Source organism: Eulemur rufifrons, chromosome 15 (genome assembly GCF_041146395.1).
Source record: "Eulemur rufifrons isolate Redbay chromosome 15, OSU_ERuf_1, whole genome shotgun sequence".
In the NCBI taxonomy this organism is placed as follows: Eukaryota; Metazoa; Chordata; class Mammalia; order Primates; family Lemuridae; genus Eulemur; species Eulemur rufifrons.
This window is the reverse complement of record NC_090997.1, coordinates 56,151,520-56,173,874: the sequence shown is the minus strand read 5'-3', so window position 1 is coordinate 56,173,874 and position 22,355 is coordinate 56,151,520.

The window sequence follows — 22,355 nt, the reverse complement described above, 5'->3', positions numbered from 1 at the left end:
ACTTTCAGTCATCCACCTCTGAACTTAAGATAAAATTTAAGCCCTGTCCATGGCACTCTTGAGGCCACCCATACTCTGCACTTCAACCTCCACCCACTGCCTCCTCCTTGATCCCCGCTGCCCTTGCCTGTTGTGTGAACAAGCTAGGGACTTCCTGATATGGGACCTCTGTGTTGGTTTCCCTCTGCACAAGTCCTCTTCTTCTCCAGTCCTCTCTTGGTTATATCCTATCCATCAGGTCCCGGCTTAAACGTCACCACCACCCAAGTAAACCCTATCTCATCATGTTTCATTTTCTGCAGAACCGTTCTCTGAAAAAAATCATGCAGATTTATTTTGGTCTCTCCTGTCCCCCAATAAAGTTAAGCTTCATGCAAGCAGGACCAGTTCAGCTTTGTTGACCAGTGTGTTCCCAGTACCTTAAACAATACTTGACACAAGGTGGTTGCGCAATAAGTATTTGTTACCTGATAGATTGACTGAATCAACGATTCATCCTTTTTTTGAAACCCCAAAAGATAATGTTTCTACCACCCACCCCAACTCGCTTTTCCAAAAGTTTCTCTCCTTTCCTGAGTAGGATTTTGCCCAGGAAGAAAGAAAAACATGGCTCCATAGCCCCTGGCAATTTCTGGTTCTGCTAGTAAAAAGGACTTACAGTGTTTATAGCCTCCACCAGTTTCCCAGATAACAGCTTGGACTCTCTTTTGTTTCCTGAACTGTAGAACTATCCAGGGCTATTCCCCTAGATCAGACCTTAGAAGACAACCTCATATGGTAACACCATGCCCAAGCTCAGACCAGGAAATTTACAAACCATACATCAAGGAAATGGAGGTAACTAAGGCTTCCTGTGCCCCACAACAGAGGGTGAGGAGGCAGCTCATTAACCAAGTTTGAATTTAAGTGTAAAATGCCATATTTTCACAGGAGGAGGTAAATGTGTTTTCTGCAAAGAATTCTAGTCTGAGTTCTCACTCAGCCTTTTAATTCCTAAATGCAAGGGGGGGGAACCCTAAATAATAAGCTTCTTAGAATACATACATAAGAAGCTCTGTTGAACCCTAAGCTATTTAACACCTCAGTGGGTTTATAAGCACTAGAGACTCATTAAATCTTATGTGTGTCTTTTTCTGGGTAAGGCAAAGAGTGGCTTGGGAGGGATCACTGCTGCCCTGAACAGTCACAATGAACAAGCCATAGGACTGAAGTCAGGAAGCAAGCAACAGTGACATCTAGTGTAAGAAATGACAATACAGACAAACTCCTGTTCATCGTACATTGAAAGATGGGATGCCACAGAGGGATGGATGACAAATTAGGATCCAAAAAGTGATGATGAAAGCAAATATGAAACTAGAATGCAGATATACTGGATGACTACAGAAAAAGATTTTATTCCAATGCCCTTGTCACTAAATTTTCTCCCCAATTATACATTACTATGTACTTTCTCAACCCACAAAATCCCTAAGCTGACCTAGCCTCCCACCTCTGCTCTTTCTAATGCCCCACTCTCTGTGCCCTCTGGAACTCTTCTCTGGAATCAGCAAACTCTCCTTATGCTCCTCTTGGAATGTTTCTTCACCTCTTGTTGTAAAAGGAGTCTATAGGTTGCCAACTGCCCTGAAACCCTCTTCAGGAAGCTCTTTTGTTTGTTTATCTCACTCTGCACTCCCACCCTGCCATGCCTGGAGGCAGAATGAATGGCTACTGTTCATGCTTCCCATCACCAATCTCTTCCTCCCTCTTAACAAAAATCCCTGCTCCTTTGAGCTCCTGCTAAGCAGATATATCACTCTATCCCCGTACTGGCTGCAATAATCTGCCAAATCCCTGCTCATTCACAATCATTTGTTGAATATTTTAGTTCCTGGTTCACAAGTTTTCCTAGACCACACTGCTATCATCATTTTTAGTATCATCAATATCCATCTGATGACCCATGGCTGGCTGCTCAATTCTTCCACCTCCTCACCTCTAACACCCTCCCACCACCTCAGCCACCCACTCCCATTACCACACTTGTTATTAACAGAAGGTGCAATACATCTGAAAACTGTTTCAGGCCTCCCATTCACATCTCCCATTTCTCCAATTCAGTCTTCTCAAGAATATCCAATAACCTATCCCTCCAGCCACAGTGAAACCTCGAATCCATTAATCTCTTTACTTTCTTCACTTTCTATCTGCCCTCCTATCCAGCCCATATACTCAAGGTCTAATATTTTATCCGCTGCCCTGAATATACACTTAATTCCCTTACTCCTTTCTCCTTCCACCAAACTCACATATAAGATGGATTATCCTTGCTTCCTTATGCAATTAAACATTCCTAAAGATCAATTGCTCAACTCCCTGACTGATTTCACTTTAAATTCATGTCTACAAACCTAAAGTAGATACTCACTACTGACTGTCATTCCCACTATGTTTATCAAGTAGCATTACTTTCTAACTCACCAAGAACTATTTCATACATACTCTAGTATAAAGGTTTCACCTCCTTGCTCCTCAAAAATAAAAAAGTCAATGACCTGCTTGATATTCTCAGCCATAAACCTATAAACCTACTGGCATGTGTACCCATTTTTCTCTTTCCCCTCCTCCCATCAGAGCTCAGGTCTTCCTGTGTGCTCAGGTTCCCACCCTTCTCTCTCATCTTCTCCAGAACTTCACTACTTTAGTCAATTGCTCCCCCTTCTGCATCAGCCATTTTCCCTTCTGTACTGCAATCAGTTCTGTCTTTATACAAACATGACGCAGTATCATAAATCTTTTTAAAAAACAAAAACAAAAAACAAACAAACAGAAAAAAATCCCTCTAAACCCCCAAATTTTATTGCCTCCTTCATAACCAATTTCCTCAAAAAAGGCATTACTGGTGCTGCCTCCACCCTCTCAGCTACCCACTTCATTATGGCTTCTGCCCCCACTACTCTGGTGAACACTTGTCTATCCCTAACCTCTCAGAAGCATTAGCCAGAGTTGACTTCATCCCTCCTCTGACTACAGGACTCCACACTCTGAGTTTTCCTTCTACTTCTCTGGTCATTCCTTGTCAGTCTGCTTTGCAAGCTCTTTCTCCCCCATACTAAATCCACAAATGTTGGTCATTTCTCAATGCTCAGTCTTGACCCAACTTTCCTTCTCCCCTTAGTGGATCTCATGCACTTTGGTTGAAAATACTAGTCATATATTTTTCTCCCAGGAACTTAGATCTCCAGCGTGAATCTTTACTTTGAACTCAGACTCACATATCCAGCTACCTAACATCTTTACTCAGATATTTCACACACATGTCAATATTACTATATGCAAAGATACACATTTTTTGCCCTCTCAACCTGTCCTTTATTCTTCCCAATCCCAGTACACAGCACCATTGTGCAACCTGAAGATCATTCTTGATTCTTCTTTCTCTCCCTCCCTTCATCCAAGTATTCAGAAATTTCTGTATTTTTTATCCCCAGCATATATCTTCAGAGTATTTCCTCCATTTTTATACAATTACCCTATTCCTGGCCATGATTATCTCTTACTAAGTCTCTGCAATCAGTGAAGATAGATTAGGTGATGCCACAGCATCAAACAATCATGAAATCTGAATGACCAAGAAAGAAAAAGAACTAGAGATATTTGGCATTTGGCATTAATGACTACCACAGTCTGCCCCTCTAGTCATCAAATACCCTATTTTCCATCTTTCCCACAGGCCCAGTACCAACCCTCTACTCCATAGAAGCAACCCAGTATTGAATCTGGCCATGGTATCAAGTTCAAAGACCAGGATCTCTTGGTGATGTGGGATAAGTTCTCATCTGAGTATGGCTTCTCTTAATATGAAAACTATGAAGTGGAAAAAAAAAAGAAAAGAAAAACACCTTCCCCACATATACTGCCCTTCAGAAAGCAAAAGTTGGGGGAGGAAGACACAAACTAGTCAACATTCCTTAGTAATTATGAAATTCCACCTGAGGGTTCAGACTGTTCTTTGATTAGTCTCAGATTCTCTTGGAGAGGGATTTAGCAGCTTATGGTTCCCCCATGACCTTGGCTCTGCCCTTGGAAAAGGTCATTCAACTTGGCCATATCTAAAATGACCACTGGAAAAAATGCCCCCCAACCCCCACTTCTCACCCCCCACACCCCACCCCTTTGGGCACTGAGGCTACTTTCTCCCTTTATATATTTGGGGACTCAACGGTCACTTTATGTCTCAAACAGCCCTAAACATGTTTAGTTCAGACTGTGGTTTCTTTGCCATACAACTCTCTCTCTCAAAAAGTTCACTTCTTATTCATTTTATTCCAGTTAGCTCTATGTGCCATTTACCACACCCACAATTCTTTCAAAGCATACCTCATCTCCTTTTCCCTTCTCCCTTCTTCTTTTCACTAAAATTTTAGCTCCATGAGGTCAGCAATTATGATTTTATTGTTTACTGTTGTATAGATAATACCAAGCTCAGTGAAAGGAGTATAGTAGGTACTCAGGAAATAGATGTTAAATAAATGAATAAATGAGCTTTTTACCTGAGCTTTGAATTATGATTCTGCCTTCAGCTCCACCTTCTGCTTCCCTTAACTGTTTCATTCTTCTTTCTTCTCATCTTTTCCTTGCAAAAATGATATCACTGGCTATCCCAAGCCTAAGTAACTTCTCGTCCTAATCTTCTGTTTTCTTCCTATAAGTTCTCACGTTCCTCACTCGAGCACACTCAGGGCCCTGACAAGGTGCATAATTCTAACTAATATTCTTCAGCTGTTTTCCTAAAACATTATTGGCCTGCTCTAACTCCGGAGCGGTGGTTTTCAATCTTGGCTGTGCATTAGAATCAGCTGGAGAGCTTTTGCAATTCAACACACTAGTCACACAGCAAGCCAATTAAATTAGAGTCTGTGTGGGCGGGACCTAGCCATCAGTACTTTTCAAAACTGCCCAGGTAATCCCAATATGCAGTCAAAGTTGAGAACCACTATTCCGGAGTAAGCTTTCTCTCCATCTCTTTCTTTTCTCCATGATTCCGAACCCTAATACTGATTGCTCAACCTGTGGCTCTACCATCATTCCAAACAGCAAATCAACAAGTATTGAATTCCCTAAGTACTCACATCTGTGACTAATTTTACTTTCTCCTCATTCATTCTCCCCCTCTCAGCTGCATCTCTTTCTATTCACAGCACTAAATCCTTGGTTTTAACAATTGCACTTTAAATTACTTTTCAGATTTGATTCCATGTCTTCTCTTCTCCTTAATTCCAAACTTTACTTAAGATTTCAAATAAATCTTCTATATTTTCTCCTCCAGCACATGTGCTCATTCTCCCTTGCTTTCACTCATTCTCACCCACTTGTCTTTATTTCTGTTTTAATTATGAAAGGGACATATCTAGACTTTTAGTAACTCAGCTCATTTCTATTGTGTGCCCTGTCCTCAAATCTTTCCGGACTTTTGCTTCCTTTATTGCAGTTACTGATCAGCATGTTCTCCTGCAGATAGATTCCTAATGATACTCTACAAGAAGAACACATTGTTATTTATTGTCTCAATGTCTGGAAAATTTCCATAAAAATGCAGACCACTATTTCATATGCTTTGGTATGGGCCTAATGGTTAATAAATAGAGAGTACTTTAAAAGAGAATGAAAAAATGGATATTTGAAGATCAATAATTTTAAAACATATACAAATAAACACAAAAATATATGTGAAGAATTGGAAACATCTTTTGACTTTTTATCAACCTTCCTTAACACGTCAACTGGTCTTGAATTTGTGTCTGTAGCATGTCTAACTCTTGGAGACCTGAATCTAGGGCCAGAGGTAGTGTCTCGGGTCAGCTGGCATTTAAACTTCCTCTATAGATTCCACCATATTGTTAATGGGGCAGAGCAAGCCATTGGAAACCTGCCTGGGGAAATAAGTTTCTGGTCCAGAGTACAGTCTGGGCAGGTCACAGGTTCAGTCATAGAAGAGTTCAATCCAGATCCAGCTGGAAGCAAGAGGCTAGCTGTAGAAACCATCACGATCAGACAGAAAAAGGATATTCACTCATCTGTTCCACAAATGCTTGTTGATTTCCTACACTGCCCCAGGCACACTGCAAAGCACTTAAATTGAGAAAAATCAAGGACAAGTGAAGGAGGCAAATATACAAAAATAATGTTACTACAATTCAAAAATTGAGATGTACATTTGGGTAGAAATATGACATTAAAAAAAGAGTGTTTGCATAGTCCCCTAAAATTTGCTGGGAACCAGGAGATAGAAATTACAGAATTAAACTAAATATGTGGAAGAACACTGCAACAATTCATTGACCAAAAAAAAATGTGGTGGGCTATTTTGAAAAGTAATGAGTTTTCTTCCCATCGAAAGGAAGCTGATCACATCTGACAGAGATGCTGATAATTTCTTCACTAGGAGGTGATGACAAAGCTCCATATTGAGCACTTACTCCCCTCTCTGCAATCTTAGAGTTCAGAATGGAGAGTTAAAAATAGGATCAGGTAGGTAGACCAAGATATTATTATATGCACATATATTATAACCCTATAGAAAAAGAGAAAGTCAGGAAAAAACTCCACTTAATACACAGACTTGAAAATTTTAAAAAGAAAATCACCATTAGTGAAATCAATGAAGTCAAATGGAACAATTTCACTCACAAAATCTTTCCAAATGTGCTATCCTAAAATAACTTGAAGACTCTCATGAGAAGACTAGTGGCTGCCACATTAACTCACACAAACTCTTTGGACACTTTCAATCATTCTGTGATAAACCATATCATATAGCAACCCAATTAGCTCCACAGACTCCTTTCATCTAAGTGCCTTCACAGAGTTATTCTAATCATTTTTTTCCTAAATGTCCTCCTCGAGCTATTTTCCATTGTACTGTTTTTTACTCCGGGATCCACATTTTATAGGCCTTGCAAAAGCTCCTCATCATTTTACAGACTGTATTTCTAATAATGTCTTTGATTATGTTTTAAACTCCTTAATCCACTCTATATGGTACAGTGTTGGTCGTGTCAGCAAAGTGCCATCAGAAAGCACAGATCCCCGCATGAACACCAATGAAGAGGGGGTTAATGATTTTTCAGCTCCCTTTCTTGCTGGTGAATATGCCACAGATGAATATTTTCAAAATGAATATGAACAGTTTTAGATGAGTGCTCCTTAAATGTCATTGCGTATTAGTCATGCAAAGATCATTAAGGGATGTGAGAGGTAGACTTGCACATTTCATCCAAGACATAGATTTTTGCTGAAGACTGTTAACTGTCAGAGTTGCCAGGTTAGAATCTGCTGGTAATGATTATTAATGTTACTGAAGCATTAAATGGTTCTTTTTTTACTTCATTTTCTTCTATCTACGGCAGTATTTCCAAAGTATTCAGGAAAAAAACATTTTTTTAAATGAGTCCTTGGAAGTAGCAAAAAATACAAGGTAAATACAGTGCTACAAATTTCAAAATAAATGGATGCAATGGAAATTATCTTCTATTAAAATTTCACAATAAATTAATATACCTATTTATAGGCAGAAAACCTATTCCTGCTGATGAACCATCTTAGTTCTTCAGAGAAACATGAATCATTGAGTGTCTCTAATGTCTAAATGCCAGTAGATAAGTATAGGTTTTCTTCCTTTTTGATACTTATGTCAGATATCAATCCCTGGTTTATAAGTATATAAGTATAACTCACCTTGAGATGATATCTAGTTCCTCCCCAAATGTTTATACAACAAATGAGAAACACTTTTCAATCTCCCTACAAAATACACTGAGTGGCCAAGCATTTAGAATTTGTCAGAATATCAGATTGCTTGAGAGTCTTGAGATTGATCACCCAAGAACAGGTGCTTTGACATTAGCCTGATTGCCCCAACAGCCTATCTCTCCCACAGGCATAGTCTCTCTGCAGGAAGAGGGAGTAGGTCTGGACTAGTGGTCTGAGTAAAGCTTCTCTAAGAAAAAAATACCTTTTCTCAGTATGAGGATGCATATATCCATTTCCTTTGACCCTGAGCAAATCGTTTAACTTCAGTTTCTCCATCCATAAAGTGAGAAGCTTGTCACGGGGATGACAAGACTGCTTGAGGCTTTTAATAAGGTTCTTTGAAGAAAGCCAATACAATTTACTATAAATTATAATACAGTAATTTGAATTTAAAGAATTTTTTTCTCCTAAGTAATTTTAGCTACTGAGTGCTCCTTGTCAGTGTAGTGAAGTATTTTGTAACTAGGTAAAGCTAGCCAGCAAAGTATGAAAAGTTGCTACAAGCATCTTAACTCTGCATAAAAACACAAGCTATCTCTATAAAGTAGCAAAGTCTTTTATCTGGTTGAAATATGAGTAATGTGGCAAATAAAAGGAATTTTAAGACTTATTGTTAAACAATGAGTTCTTAGATTGGGTAGAAATCCCCATGCAAGAAAAGGAATTCAATGGTGTCTATTGTTATTACTGTTATGTCTTCAGAACCCAGAGCTTTATATTAAAAGCTATAATTAAATTTCTAAAAATTAAATCATATCATAAAAAATCTTCCTTTTCTCTCTGTAGATTAAGAATGATTTTTATATCCTGACAAAAATACAATTTCACTGAGAAAAGTCTTTCCTGTCTACCCAACTCTATTCGGTCTCCTGTGTATAATCAAGTAAAAAGACTACCAAGGCAACTCAAATGTGTAAATAAACCAGCCCTCCCTAGCAAAACCTCATTAAATTAGCTTGAGGTAGAAGTATCAGGGCACAAATGCATCATAAACATAGTCAGGCAAAATAGGAGGAGGGTAAAACCTAAAAAAACTTCCCTACCACTTCAGACACATTTTCACTAAATATTAATAATATGCTTCAATCCTATCCCCATTATTTTAAGTTCTGTAGTAGGAGTATAACTCTATTAATTAGGATATTAAGGCCCAAGGAAATTAAATGACAGGTCCAATAATCCCTAACAAATCAGTTACAAAGTGTTGATTAGAAATGCACACACAGACATACACACAGGATTGGAGCTAGCCCCATTCTTGGCACCATGGGTGTGCAAAGGGACTATAAGCATAGCCTCCCAGCATCCTTTGCCTCGATCAATCCACCTTCCTCACTCCTAGTCTCATCAGGATGAAGCCTAAATGTCTTAGAATCACCCATACAGCCCTTCAGGCTTTACCTCTCTGTCTGTCTCTTCAGGCTCATATTTTGCTACTCTGCCATGTATACTTCACGTTCTATCCCATCTTTTCCTGACAAGTTATACATATACAAATGCTGACAACACCCAGACTTTCCTGTCTTCACTTTTTCATTCTTTACTACTCAGAACTTTTATTAATCCTTCAAACCTTTCCTCAGAGGATTCCTCCTCCAGGAAGCCTTCTCTAGCACTCCAAATCCCCAGTCTGAACTACTGTGGTACCCTATTTACTACTCTCAAATGCTTTGCATAGTCTGATGCTTCTCTATTTTCTCTAGACTGTGTGCTGCTCGAGAGGAAGGACCATGTCTGCTTTATTAGTGTAGCCTTGAGGCCTGATGCAGTGACTGAGACATAGTGAGTCTTGAGAGTCGGGCTCTAACAGTGGTTTTGAGCTGGTTAAATAGCTAAGACATGCATATATGATGCAATTAAATACAACAAAAGGCAATGCCAAATTGTGGAATTTGGTGCTAATTGACATAGGAAGACTTTTAAGAGAAACAAGAATTTGAACTATCCCGATGTGAGAAAAGAAATGGAGGTGGACATGGCAACATGACTACCAGAAAGCCAAAATAAAGGGGGTTGGGTCCAACCTAATTGCAGGAAAAATGAAAAGAAAGAAGCAAATACGGGCAGTATAATAATACAATAGAAGACCTAATGTCACTGTTATGTACTACTGTTGGGAATGTAAAGAAATTGCCTTTCTAGTAGGCAAATTTTCAGTACCAAAACCTTACAAGTAAATCCTTCACCACCAACAGCTCACCCAGACTCTATGCCTTTCCCTCCCTATTAATACAACTCCACTTCTGGGAACTTTCTAAACAAATAAATAATTAAGAAAGCATGAAAATATATATGTGCAGAGTTGTTAATTAGAGTATTCTAAAAAGTAGCCAAAGAAAAGGAAACTAAATATCCATTAATAGGAGACTCCTTAAATAAGGTTTCGCATTGCCATGTAATGAAATACCCATCAGCAATCCAATTGACACTTGAATGTTCATTTTCTGTTATAATCATGATATAATGATTAAATGTATTAAATGTATTTAATGATTAAATTAATGATAAATGATTAAATACAATGATAAATGATTAAAAGTATTAAATGAAAATATTAAAATGTTAAACATACTAACCAAAAAAAAAAAAAACCCAGGTTTATAAAAAAAAATTTACAGCACAATTTTATTTTTAAATATATTGGCTGAAAAAAAATCTGATAATATTAGAATGTGTTGATAGTGGAGGGATTGTGGGAAATTTTTTTGTTTTGCTGATTTGAATTTTATGCATCAATATTTCCTGAAATGATAATCTATGGGTTTTTGTAATAATAAAAATCATTAATTCACTTTAACTGAGAGAAAATTTCTTATTGGCTCTTGGAAATGATGGAGAAAGGATAGATTAGGACAGGAGGATTATTTGAGGAGAAATTCTGAGGTTATTTTAGAATTACTTCTGAATGGAATGGTTATCAGAATCCAATGAGATCAAATGTGAAAGGACTTTAATAACCCTAATGCCATTTGTCTGTCTTCTTTTGGAAAAAACTCTGTTCATGTCTTTTGCCCACTTTTTCATGGGGTCTTTTTTTTTCTTGCTGATTTGTTTGAGTTCCTTATAGATTATAGATATTAGTCCTTTGTTGGATGTATAAGTTGTGAATACTTTTACCCATTCTCTGGGTTGTCTATTTATTCTGTTGATTATTTTCTTTGCTGTGTACAAGTCTTTTAATTTAGTTAAGTCCCATTTATTTATTTTTGTTGTTGCCGTATTTGCATTTGAAGTCTTAATCATAAATTATTTGCCTAGTCCAATGTCCAGTAGAGTTCTGCCTATGTTTTCTTCTAGAATTTTTATGGTTTCATTCTTAGATTTAAGTCTTTAATCCATCTTGAGTTCATTTTTGTATATGGCAAAAGATAGGGATCCTGTTTCATTCTTCTGCATGTGGCAATCCAATTTTCCCAGCACGATGTATTAAATAGGGCATCCTTTCCTCAGTGTATGTTTTTGTCTGCTTTGTCAAAAATCAATTGGTCATAGCTATATTGTTTTATTTCTGGGTTCTCTATTCTGTTCCATTGGTTGATCCCTCACTTTTATACCAGTACCATGGTGTTTTGGTTATGATACCCTTGTAGTATAATTTGAAGTCAGGTAATGTATGCTTCCTGATTTTTTCTTTTTGCTAAAGATTGTATTGGGTCTTCAGGCTCATTTTTGGTTCCATATGAAGTTTAGGATTATTTTTTTTAGGTCTGTGAAATATGAAGTTGGTATCTAGATGGGAACTGTATTGACTCTGTAAATCTCTTATACACTGTTGGTGGGGCTGAAAATTAGTACAACCTCTATGGAAAACAGTATGGAGATTCCTCAAAGAAATAAAAATAGACCTACTATTAGATCCAGTAAGCCCATTACTGGGTATCTACCCAAAGGAAAAAAAGACATTTTATTAAAGAGACACCTATATTCAAATGATTGTTGCAGCACAATTCACAATTCACAATTGCAAAGATATAGAATTAACCTAGGTGCCCATCAATTGAGGAGTTGATAATGAAAATGTGGTGCCTGTGTCTATACATATATGTCTCTATATATACACAGACAAATATAGACATGCACAATACGGAGTACTACTCAGCCACAAAAAGAAATGAAAAACAGTGTAATATTTATTTTAAAGTCATTGCAAGCAACTGTAAATATAGGACTGATACAATCAATTTAAAGTCATCACTTTAGGTCAGGTTTTCTTTTTAAAAAAAATATTTTTATAGATTTAGGGGTACAAATGATTTTTTGTTACATGGATGAATTCTATAATGATGAAATCATGGATTTTAGCTTACATGCCACCTGAATAGTGTACATTGTGCCCCATAGGTAAATTTTCATCACCCATCCCCCACTTCTGAGTCTCCAATGTCCTTTATACCACTCTGTATGACCACACATACCTATCACTTAACACCCAGCTACAAGTGAGAACATGTAGTTTTTGTTTTTCTGTTCTAGATACTTCATTTAGGATAATGGCTTCCAGTTTCATCTAAGTTGTTGCAAAAGACATTATTTCATTCATTTTTTATGGTTGAGTAGTATTCCATGGTATATATACCACATTTTCTTTATCCACTCATCAATTGATAGGCATTTAGACTGATTCCATATCCTTGCAATTGTGAATTGTGCTACAATAAACATTTGAGAGCAGGTGTGTTTTTATAAAATGACTTCTTTTCCTTTGGCTAGATACCTAAGTAGTGGGATTGCTAGATCTAATAGTAGGTCTGCCTTTTTTTCTTTGAGGACTTTCCATGCTGTTTTCCATAGAGGTTACACTAATTTACATTTCCACTAACAGTGTATAAGCACTCCCTTTTCATCGTATTCTGCACCAACATCTACTGTTTTTTGATGTTTTAGTAATGGCCATTCTGACTGGGATAAGGTGGTATCTCATTGTGGTTTTAATTTGCGCTTTCATGATGATTAATGATGTTGAGCTATTTTTTTTTTTTTTCTTGTCTGTTGGTCCTTTGGATGTTTTCTTTTGAAAAATGTCAGTTCATGTTTTTGGTCTGGTTTTTAATGGGGTTACTTGTGGTTTTTTTCTTGCTGATTTATTTGAGTTCTTTACAGATTCTGGATTTCAGTCCTTTGTTGGATATATAGTTTGCAAGTATTTTCTTCCACTCTACAGGCTGTCTATTTACTCATTGATTATTTTTTTGCTGTGCAGAAGTAACTTAATTTAATTAAATCCCATTTATTTATTTTTGTTTTTGTTGTATTTGCCTTTAGAATCTTAGTCATAAATTCTTTGCCTAGGCTAATGTGCAGAAGAGTTTTTCCTAGGTTTTTTTCTTTTCAGGTCTTACATTTAAGTCTTCAGTTCATCTTGAGTTAATTTTTGTGTATAGTAAGAGATAGGGATCTAGTTTAATTCTTCTGCATGTGGCTATCCAGTGTTCTCAGCATTACTTATTGAATAGAACATCCTTTCCTCAGTGTATGTTTTTGTCTGCTTTGTCAAAGATCAGTTGATTGTAAGTATATGTTTTTATTTCTGGGTTCTGTATTCTGTTCCATTGATCTATGTTTCTACTTTTATTCCTGCATAATACTGTTTTGGTTACTATAGCGCATTGTATGATAATTTGAAGTCAGGTAATGTGATGCCTCCAGATTTGTTCCTTTTACTTAAAATTGCTTTGTCTATACTGGCTCTTTCCTAAGTCCATGGAAATTTGGGATTGTTTATTCTAATTCTTTGAAAAATGACATCAGTATTTTGATGGAAATTGCATTGAATCTTCAAATTACTTTGGACAGTATGGACATTTTCAAAATATTTATTCTTCCAGTCCATGAGTTCAGGATTTTTTCCTTTATGTGTGTGGGTATGTCATCTATAATTTCTTTCATCAGTGTTTTGCAGTTCTCTTTGTAGAACTCTTTTACCTCCTTCATTAAGTATATTTCCAGATATTTCTTTTTTTTTTTTTTTGCAGCTATTGTAAATAGTATTGAGTTCTTGATTTTATTCTCAGCTTGGCTGTTATTAGCATATAGAAATTCTACTGATTTGTGTACAATAATTTTGTAACCTGAGACTTAACTGAATTTATTTATAAATTCCAGGAGTCTTCTGGAGGAGCTTTAGGGTTTTCTAGATATAAGATCATATCATCAGCAAACAGGGACAGTTTGACATCCTTTTTTCAATTTGGAGGCCTTTTTTTCCTTCTCTTTTCTCATCGCTTTGGCTAGGACTTCCAGTTTTGTACCAAGTAGAAGTGGTGAAAGTGGACCTCCTTGTCTTGTTCTACTTCTTAGAGGGAATGCTTTCAACATTACCCCATTCAGTATGATGTTGGCTGTGAGTTTGTCATACGTGGTTTGTATTATTTTTAGGTATATTCCTTCTGTGCCTAGTTTGTTGAGAGTTTTTAATCATGAAGTGGTACTGGATGTTTTTTTATTTCAGGATATTATGGGGGTACAAACATTTTGGTTACATGTTATGACTTTGCCACATCCAAACCATGATTTGAGGCATGCCCTTCCTCCCCTACAATGCTCAATTCCTTTTTCTGCATCTATTAAGATGATCCTATGGTTTTTGATGGTTTCTTTTTAATTCTGTTTATTTGGTGAATCACATTTATTGACCTGCATATGTTGAACCATCCTTGCAATCCTGGGATGAAACCCATTTGATCATGGTGAATTATCTTTTTGATGTGCTGTTGAATTCAGCTTGCTAGTATCTTGTTGATGATTTTTCTTTTTTTCTTTTTTTTTTATTATTATTTCAGCATATTGTGGGGGTACAAAGTTTAGGTTATGTATATTGCCCTTGCCCCCCACTCCCCCGAGTCAGAGCTTCAAATGTGTCCATCTCCCAGACAGTGTGCATCGCACTTTGTTGATGATTTTTCTATCTATATTCATCAGGGATATTGGTCTATAGTTTTCTCTTTTTATTGTGTTTTTTCCTGGCTTTGGTGTCAGGTGATGCTGGCTTGTAGAATGCATTAGGGAGGATTCCTTCCTTTTCAACATTATGGAACAGTTTCAGTAGGCTAGGTACTAGTTCTTTGTAGGTCTGGTAGAATTCAGCTATGAATCTGAGCATAGAGCTTTTTTTGGGGGGGGGGAGAATTTTTGTTACTGATTCAATCTCACTACTCATTATTGGTCTGTTCAGGATTTCTATTTCTTCCTGATTCAAGCTTGGGAGGTTATGTGTTTCCAAAAATTTATCCATTTCCTGCAGATTTTCTAGTTTGCATCCATAGAGGTGTTCTTAGTAGTCTTGAATGATCTTTTGTATTTCTGTGGTATCAGTTGTATTATCTCCTTTTTGAGCTTATTTGAATCCCCTCTCTTATTTTCTTGGTTAATCTATCTAGTGGTCTACATTTAGAGGCAGATAAATTTTCATTGGTGGCGCGGTAGGGGGGAGGTTGTTCAATGAATTATAGGATGTTTAGCAATATCCCTGGCCTCCACTCACTAGATGTCATTATCCCCCCCACTACCACCATTGTGACAACCAAAAATGTCTACAAATATTGCCAAATGTCCCCCAAAAAATGTCTACAAATATTGCCAAAAAGTAAAGAATACTTATTTGAGGAATTTAAGTGGTAAACTTTCGCTGAGGTCAGAATTCCCAGCTCTAGCTCTGTAATGTTCTTTAATATAAGCTGCCTTAACATTTTGCAAAATGCCTGTCTAGTAAATGCAGAATGTTATCATATTATTTTTATAAAACACAATGTCAGAAAACCACCATCTGTTAAAATGCTGCTTTGCACACATTTTATCTATATAAAATTTTAATAAATGCTTAATTGAAGGAAAAAACAGTTATAACTTTTAAAAACAAATTAAAATACCCTCTTTTTTATATTAACTGCAACAAATGGGCATGTAATGTTGGGGAAATCATTTACTAATAGCCTTGGTTTCCTCACAAAAAAAAAAAAAAAAACAGTCAAGACTAGGCCATTGTCCAAAGTTATTTCTAGAGTCCCTCCCATCCAGAGGTGGCTCCCAGCTGATAATTAGCTAATGCAGGGACAAAAACTTGGCCTATTTCCTCAACTGGAAACAATTCTGAAAGGCCTTCCTTATAAAGATATCTCCAGAGATGTAGGGATCCTCCCTGAGCAAGAATTGGCTTGAGCTCAGAGTCAGCAAAGTTGGATGTGCTTCTTGGGTCCAAAGGTCAATGGGTCCCCAAACACTAGAAGTCAATGGGTCAGGACACAGCCCATTGACTGCTGAATGCTTCTTGGAGCTAAAGGTCAATGGCCTATTGAAATAGACAAACTGTTTCCTATGGCAAATAGCCAAGGTGTGTCTCATTGTCCTGCACGTGGGTAATGAGGTCCAAAGGTTAAGATGCAAACGTTTGCCTTCCCTTGAGCAATTTCCATAAGAAATGGAACATGTCGCCTCAGGGCTCTAAAGATAGTCAGTACCAGGAAGTAGCTGCTGGACAAAAGGAGTATAAAAATAAAGCAACCGGTGTTTTCCGGACTGCAGTCTTTACCGTCTTCATGTGTGTCTGCGTGTTTATTTCTGTATGTGTCTGTATGTATGTTTATGTGTTCATCCCCCATTCAGTAATTGGGCCGCAACAAGAGAGCTCTCCCAATAAATGAATTTTCTCCCAATTCACTCAACTTTCCATCTCAGAGTCTGTTTGCAGAGAGCCCATGAAATTTCCCTTCCAGTGAAAATGAAAAAACAAACAAACAAAAAAGACCTGAAAGTGGCTCAGTTACAGAAGGAAAAAAAGTTTTATGATTGGTTCTGCAAGTAAGAGAAGGTTGGGACGCCGGGCCACTTTAGATAAAATTCTTTTGGTAGATATCATGTTGTAGGTTACTAAAGACTTTCACATATATTACCTTATTCAATCCTTACAACAGTCTGGTAAGATATGTTCTATTATCTCCATTGTATAATTTATGTATCTAAGTAAAGTGAACTGAATAGTGTGATTTATGGAGAGATAGTCTTACTCAAAGATGCCTCCTCTAGCCCATAGACTCTCTGAAACTCTTTAAGATTTATCAGATACCTACAGAAGAGTTAAAAAAAAATTCAGCCATTAGTCTCTTTAGCATAAATTATCTTGCTTTCCACACAGCTTCTGAGATGTATTCCATAAACAGACCCACCCTCCACCTCCAGTCTCAATTACTGCTCCCTATCTTGTCCCACATCCTCTGGTTAAGTTCAAACTTCATTCCTCAAACAAGCCTAACTTCTTCACATTTCACACAGGAGTTTGATTTTTTTTCTACCTGAATGTGTTCCATACCCCTTCATGCTTGAAAACTCCTATTTATCCTTCAAGATCCAGTTCAAGTATCCTCTGGAGTACTCCTTCCTGGACTCTGGATATAGAGTTGATCTCTTATTTCACCACTCCACATCCCTTATTTTACCTCTCTGTTTCTTGGTTGTGCTTCTGTGATGGCTCTGCAAATGTGGGCATGTAATTATTTGCTTATATATCTAACTTCACTACTGGACTATGAAGGCTGAACTGTGTCTAATTCTGTGTCTACAGATTTAAGGTTCCCAGTTTTGCTCAGTTTCTGGCAAGTAGTGGCTTCTCAATAAATGTTTCCAAAGCACATGAATGAACAGGCACAGATCTGGGTAAAACATAATACAGTGATTGGATAGAGGCAGTTTAAAGGACTGAACTGGGTTTTGAAAGGTAAGTAGGGTGATATAATTTTTATCTTACCATACATTTAATTTATTAATTTTAGGCTGGGCACGGTGGCTCACGCCTGTAATCCTAGCACTCTGGGAGGCTGAGGCGGACGGATTGTTTGAGCTCAGGAGTTCAAGACCAGCCTGAGTAAGAGTGAGACCCCGTCTCTACTAAAAATAGGAAGAAATTATGTGGACAGCTAAAAATATATATAGAAAAATTAGCCAGGCATGGTGGCTCATGCCTGTAGTCCCAGCTACTCGGGAGGCTGAGGCAGTAGGATTGCTTAAGCCCAGGAGTTTGAGGTTGCTGTGAGCTAGGCTGACGCCATGGCACTCACTCTAGTCCGGGCAAAAACAGAGTGAGATTCTGTCTCAAAAAAAAAAAAAAAAAATTATTAATTTTAATAGTGTGGAAGTTTTACATTAAAAATTACAATGCATCTGAATTTTGTAAAGTAGAAGAAAAGAGGAACATGAAATGTTCAAGTCATAGAACAGCAGAGAGTGCCATGGAAGCTGCATCTTATACCTCCATAGTCAGACACTAGCAGTGACTAGTTTACTAGAAATTGCCTCATATAAAAGTAATTATTTTTAAATCATACTGTCCATTTGGCTATTTATGATTAAAATCAAAGCAAGAAGTTAGAAAAATACAATGTTCAAAATTGACTTCAGTGAAAAAAAAAAAATGGTTGCACTCAAGGGAAAGCAAAGAGAAAAACAAATAGAATCTTTTAGGAGAAAGTTTCCTATGAGGAAACCACTCTGGCTTCCTCTTTGATTCAAGGCAAAAAGAAAACAAAATTATAATTAACTCCAAAAACATAAAATTATGTTTTCAATACTTTCAAAAAGCATATTAAAGCATTTTTTACAGCTAGCTTCTATAGACATAAAAAATGAAGGTTTATATTTTAATATATAACATGTCTATGCAATCCCCTGAAATATGTGAATAGTGTGTGCAATGTTTCTTTACTCAGATAAATCAACCTGTTCAGAAAAATACTAGGGTAATTCAACAGTTATGGTTATTTTCTCCTGAATCTTGCTTTAAGTGTTGCTTGGCTAATATTTCATTTTATGAATATTTTAATAATCAAATTATTACTTATTATTCATATTGAGAACATAAAAGTTAAGTAAAAGATTCATTTACTGCTATAAATGAATGGTTACTAAGTAATATTTAATTTGAAGTTCTAAAATTAAATTCCATATGGAAGGAACATATTTAATAATTAAAGAAACATTTTAAAAGTAATTGTATTTCTCTAGTTCTCTCCAATATATCAGTGACTCATTTCTATAACCTAAGATTTCCTCCTTTGTTTTATCATATTTTGCCATGTGCAACTTAAGACTGTCACCACCTATACATGAGCCAAAACAAAATAATTTTCTGCACAGCATTGCATAATGATAAAGACATGGCAAACAAAGCTATTGACTTTGGGAATGGCACAGGAGGGTGGTATAAAACATGTACCTATAACACCTCTTCTTAACTAGTGTTAGCATTACTTATCTTACCTAATAAATTCATAAATTCATAGTGATTCATGAGAACGGAGGATCACTAATGAATCATGGACTACTCTATTGGATGTATAAAGGACAATTTATCTGTCTTTAAGACATTATTCTCAAAAATTCCAATATTGTTTTTGACAATTTCGCATTAAGCCATTGCATCTTAAATGTGTTAATCTTGGCCAGTTCACATTATTTACTTCATGGAAACACTAAAGAACCACATCACATGTCTACTATCTAAAAATTTATGGTCAAATGCTAAGTATCATGTCAATCTCCTTCATCTACCTTCCATATATGCTCTCCATCCTTCTCTGCCCTGCTCTGTGCCTAGGAGGCAGACTTCTATACCCTGCCTTCTGTATTCTGCTTGGCTTTGCCAATGAGAGGCACCAGTAGAAGATCAGAGAGTGGAAGGAAAGAGAGATGTAGATTTATTCGCTTGGCCCCCTCCCTGCCAGGTGCAGGTTAGCAGTAGCTACGTTTGCCTGCCTAAATTCACAGCTCCTATCTGGACCTCCTCTCCTTCTGCTACAGCTGTGTCTGTCTGGACTCTAATAACCACCCTTTCCCCTTTGTTTCTTTCCAGGACTTTAAATGATACAAGTAATGAAACAGAATACTACTTTAGAAAATGTTCTTCCCTGTTTCCTTCTTGGTAGACTTTAGTAATCTCTTCATATACTATTTCAGTTTATTAGGGAGACAGTTATTTTGAGAAGAAATTGTATTTCTCAATTATAGGTGACTATAAATTCTACTTCTTTGGTACCCATCAAACATCACAGTCCCCTGGTTCCTAGAAATGAGTACAGTAAAGTGCATTTATTAGGCAATCAGCAAATCGTTGTTGGTTTCAAACACTGAAGTCTAACTTAAATAATTTCTATAAGTGATTATTTTATGATCCCAATTACCTCAGTAATGTTAACCTGGGAACAAAAAAATAAATAATTTAGCAAAAAAAATCACATCATCAACCAAATAAAAATGAACACATAATAATTTCAAAACTCAAAAGCTTTTGAAATTTCAAGGACCACCTTTAGATTAGTCAGTGAAACTGAATAAGGTAGCTGAATAGGAAAAATTACAGTTTTTAATCAAATACAAGTCTAATAACTGCATATGTTTTCTAATGGACAGAATTTAGCCTTTACTTGCTTAAGGTTTAAATTTACTTTATATATGTTTTAAGAAAATTTCTTATAGCTGAGTAGTACTCCATGGTATACATATACCACATTTTTCTACTAAGTAAACTATCCCAAGAATGGAAAAATAAGCACCACATGTACTCATCATCAGATTGGTTTCACTGATCATCACCTAAAAGCACATTTAGGAATAACATTAATCGGGTGTCAGGCAGATGTGGTGGGGGGAGGGGATGGGTACATATATACATAATGAATGCGATGCACACCGTCTAGGGGATGGACACGCTTGAAGCTCTGACTCAGCAGGGGCCAGGGGAAGAGGGGGGGCCAAGGGTAATATACGTAACCTAAACTTTTGTGACCCAATAATATGCTGCAATAAAAACAAAAACACAATTGCATAATGTTCAAACATTATATTCTTGAAAAAGAACAAGAAAACAAATACCCAAATGGCCTTCAACTGGTGTAAAGGTTGAGCCAAAATGCAAAAGAAACTTGCTAACCAGTTCAAGAACAGTAAATTGTATTTTTCTAATTTTACTCCTTAAAGGCATCAACCAGAAGCCTAACACTTGCCTCTTCCTCTAATAAAGCAAAAAACAAATTTCATCCATCTCCACAATAAATTATGCAAATGGTTTGATTTTGTAAAGCAAACAGCAAAATTACTTCACCTCTTTCCTGGCATTTCAGAAAAAAACAAAATAACTGGGTTTTCCTTATTTTGGCTGGACTTTTAGCTGCGTGAGCTAAGTCAAGTTACTTAATCTCTCTGAACATCAGCTTCTTTACCTGCAGAATGGAGACAATAATATAACCTAACTCATTGGATTGTTGTGGGGATTGAGTTAATACAAGCAAAGTGTTCCTTAGAACTGTGCCTGACACCACAGTAAGTATTTGTTAAATTTTAGCTCTCACTTATATTACAAGATGGACAAAGAACAACAATGTACTGACATATAATTTGTATTAGGCTTGGTATAGTTCTTCTATGTGACTTGATTTTCCATCATGCTAAGAAGATGGGCTCTCTACCTACCATTTATAGCTGGCATAGGTCTAACAGCGATTAGGCTCTCTAGTTTAATTTGAACCCATCCCTAATCTGCCATTTACTACACTTGGAGAATTTAGTTAATCTTTCTAATTTCCAGTTTATTGATAAAATGGGGAACATCAGTACATACATCATAGAGTTGCTTTGATGATTAAATGAAACAATGCATATATAAAGCCCTTAGCACAGTGTAAGACTTACAACAGCCTCAATCAAGTTTCTTAGATATATTTAAAAAATAAAAGATCTCTATCTAAAACAATATCAGCACCAGTTACATCATAAACAATGGTGAAGAAATGGGCCATTAGATAAAACGATGGGGAAAGAATTCTGTGAAGGGGAGGGGTAAAAGGACAACATGCCTGACCTCACAGATGTGGGGATAGAGAATGAGAATATGTGTAAGAGGCAGGACAGAGTAATGGGAAAAATAAATATAAATAAATAAAAAAGCCTGAAAAGGGAGTCAGATAGATCTGAGTATGAATGCAGGCTTCCTGCTAACATGAGTCCTTGGGCAGGTTACCAAATCTTTTGAGTCAGTTTCCTCCGAATTGGGGATAATAGGGTTGCTATGGGATTGAATGAGAAAACGTAAAGTGCTTCCCACCGAGCCTAGGTCATAAAAAACTCAATAAACAGTAGCTGTAGCTATTATTAATTATTTTTAAAAAAAATTTTCGTGGGAGGGGGAGGAGGAGATAACTAAATCCACACCTAACGGATGCGGTGTGCGCTGTCTGGGGATGGGCACGCTTGTCGGGCTGTGCAAAAGCAATTTATGTAACAAAACCGTTTGTACCCTCGTAATACTCTGAAATAAAATAAAACTTTAAAAAGAAATGTTTTCTGCATTCGGGACTTGAGCACCTAATAGGAACAATCCTTTTAAGCATTCCAGTTTCTAGTGTAAGTGAGTGAAAATCAGGACAAGAATAGGAAGTGAATTATTTGAGGACGGAGGCACGGGAAAGGGAAGAGAGTTGGGGCAAGTATTTTTGAATTGGTTGGTTAAAACAGCAAGGACTCTTTGGAGTACCAAGCCTAGGTTCTGAGACTCATTCCAGCCTCTTAGTTCACTCTCTTAA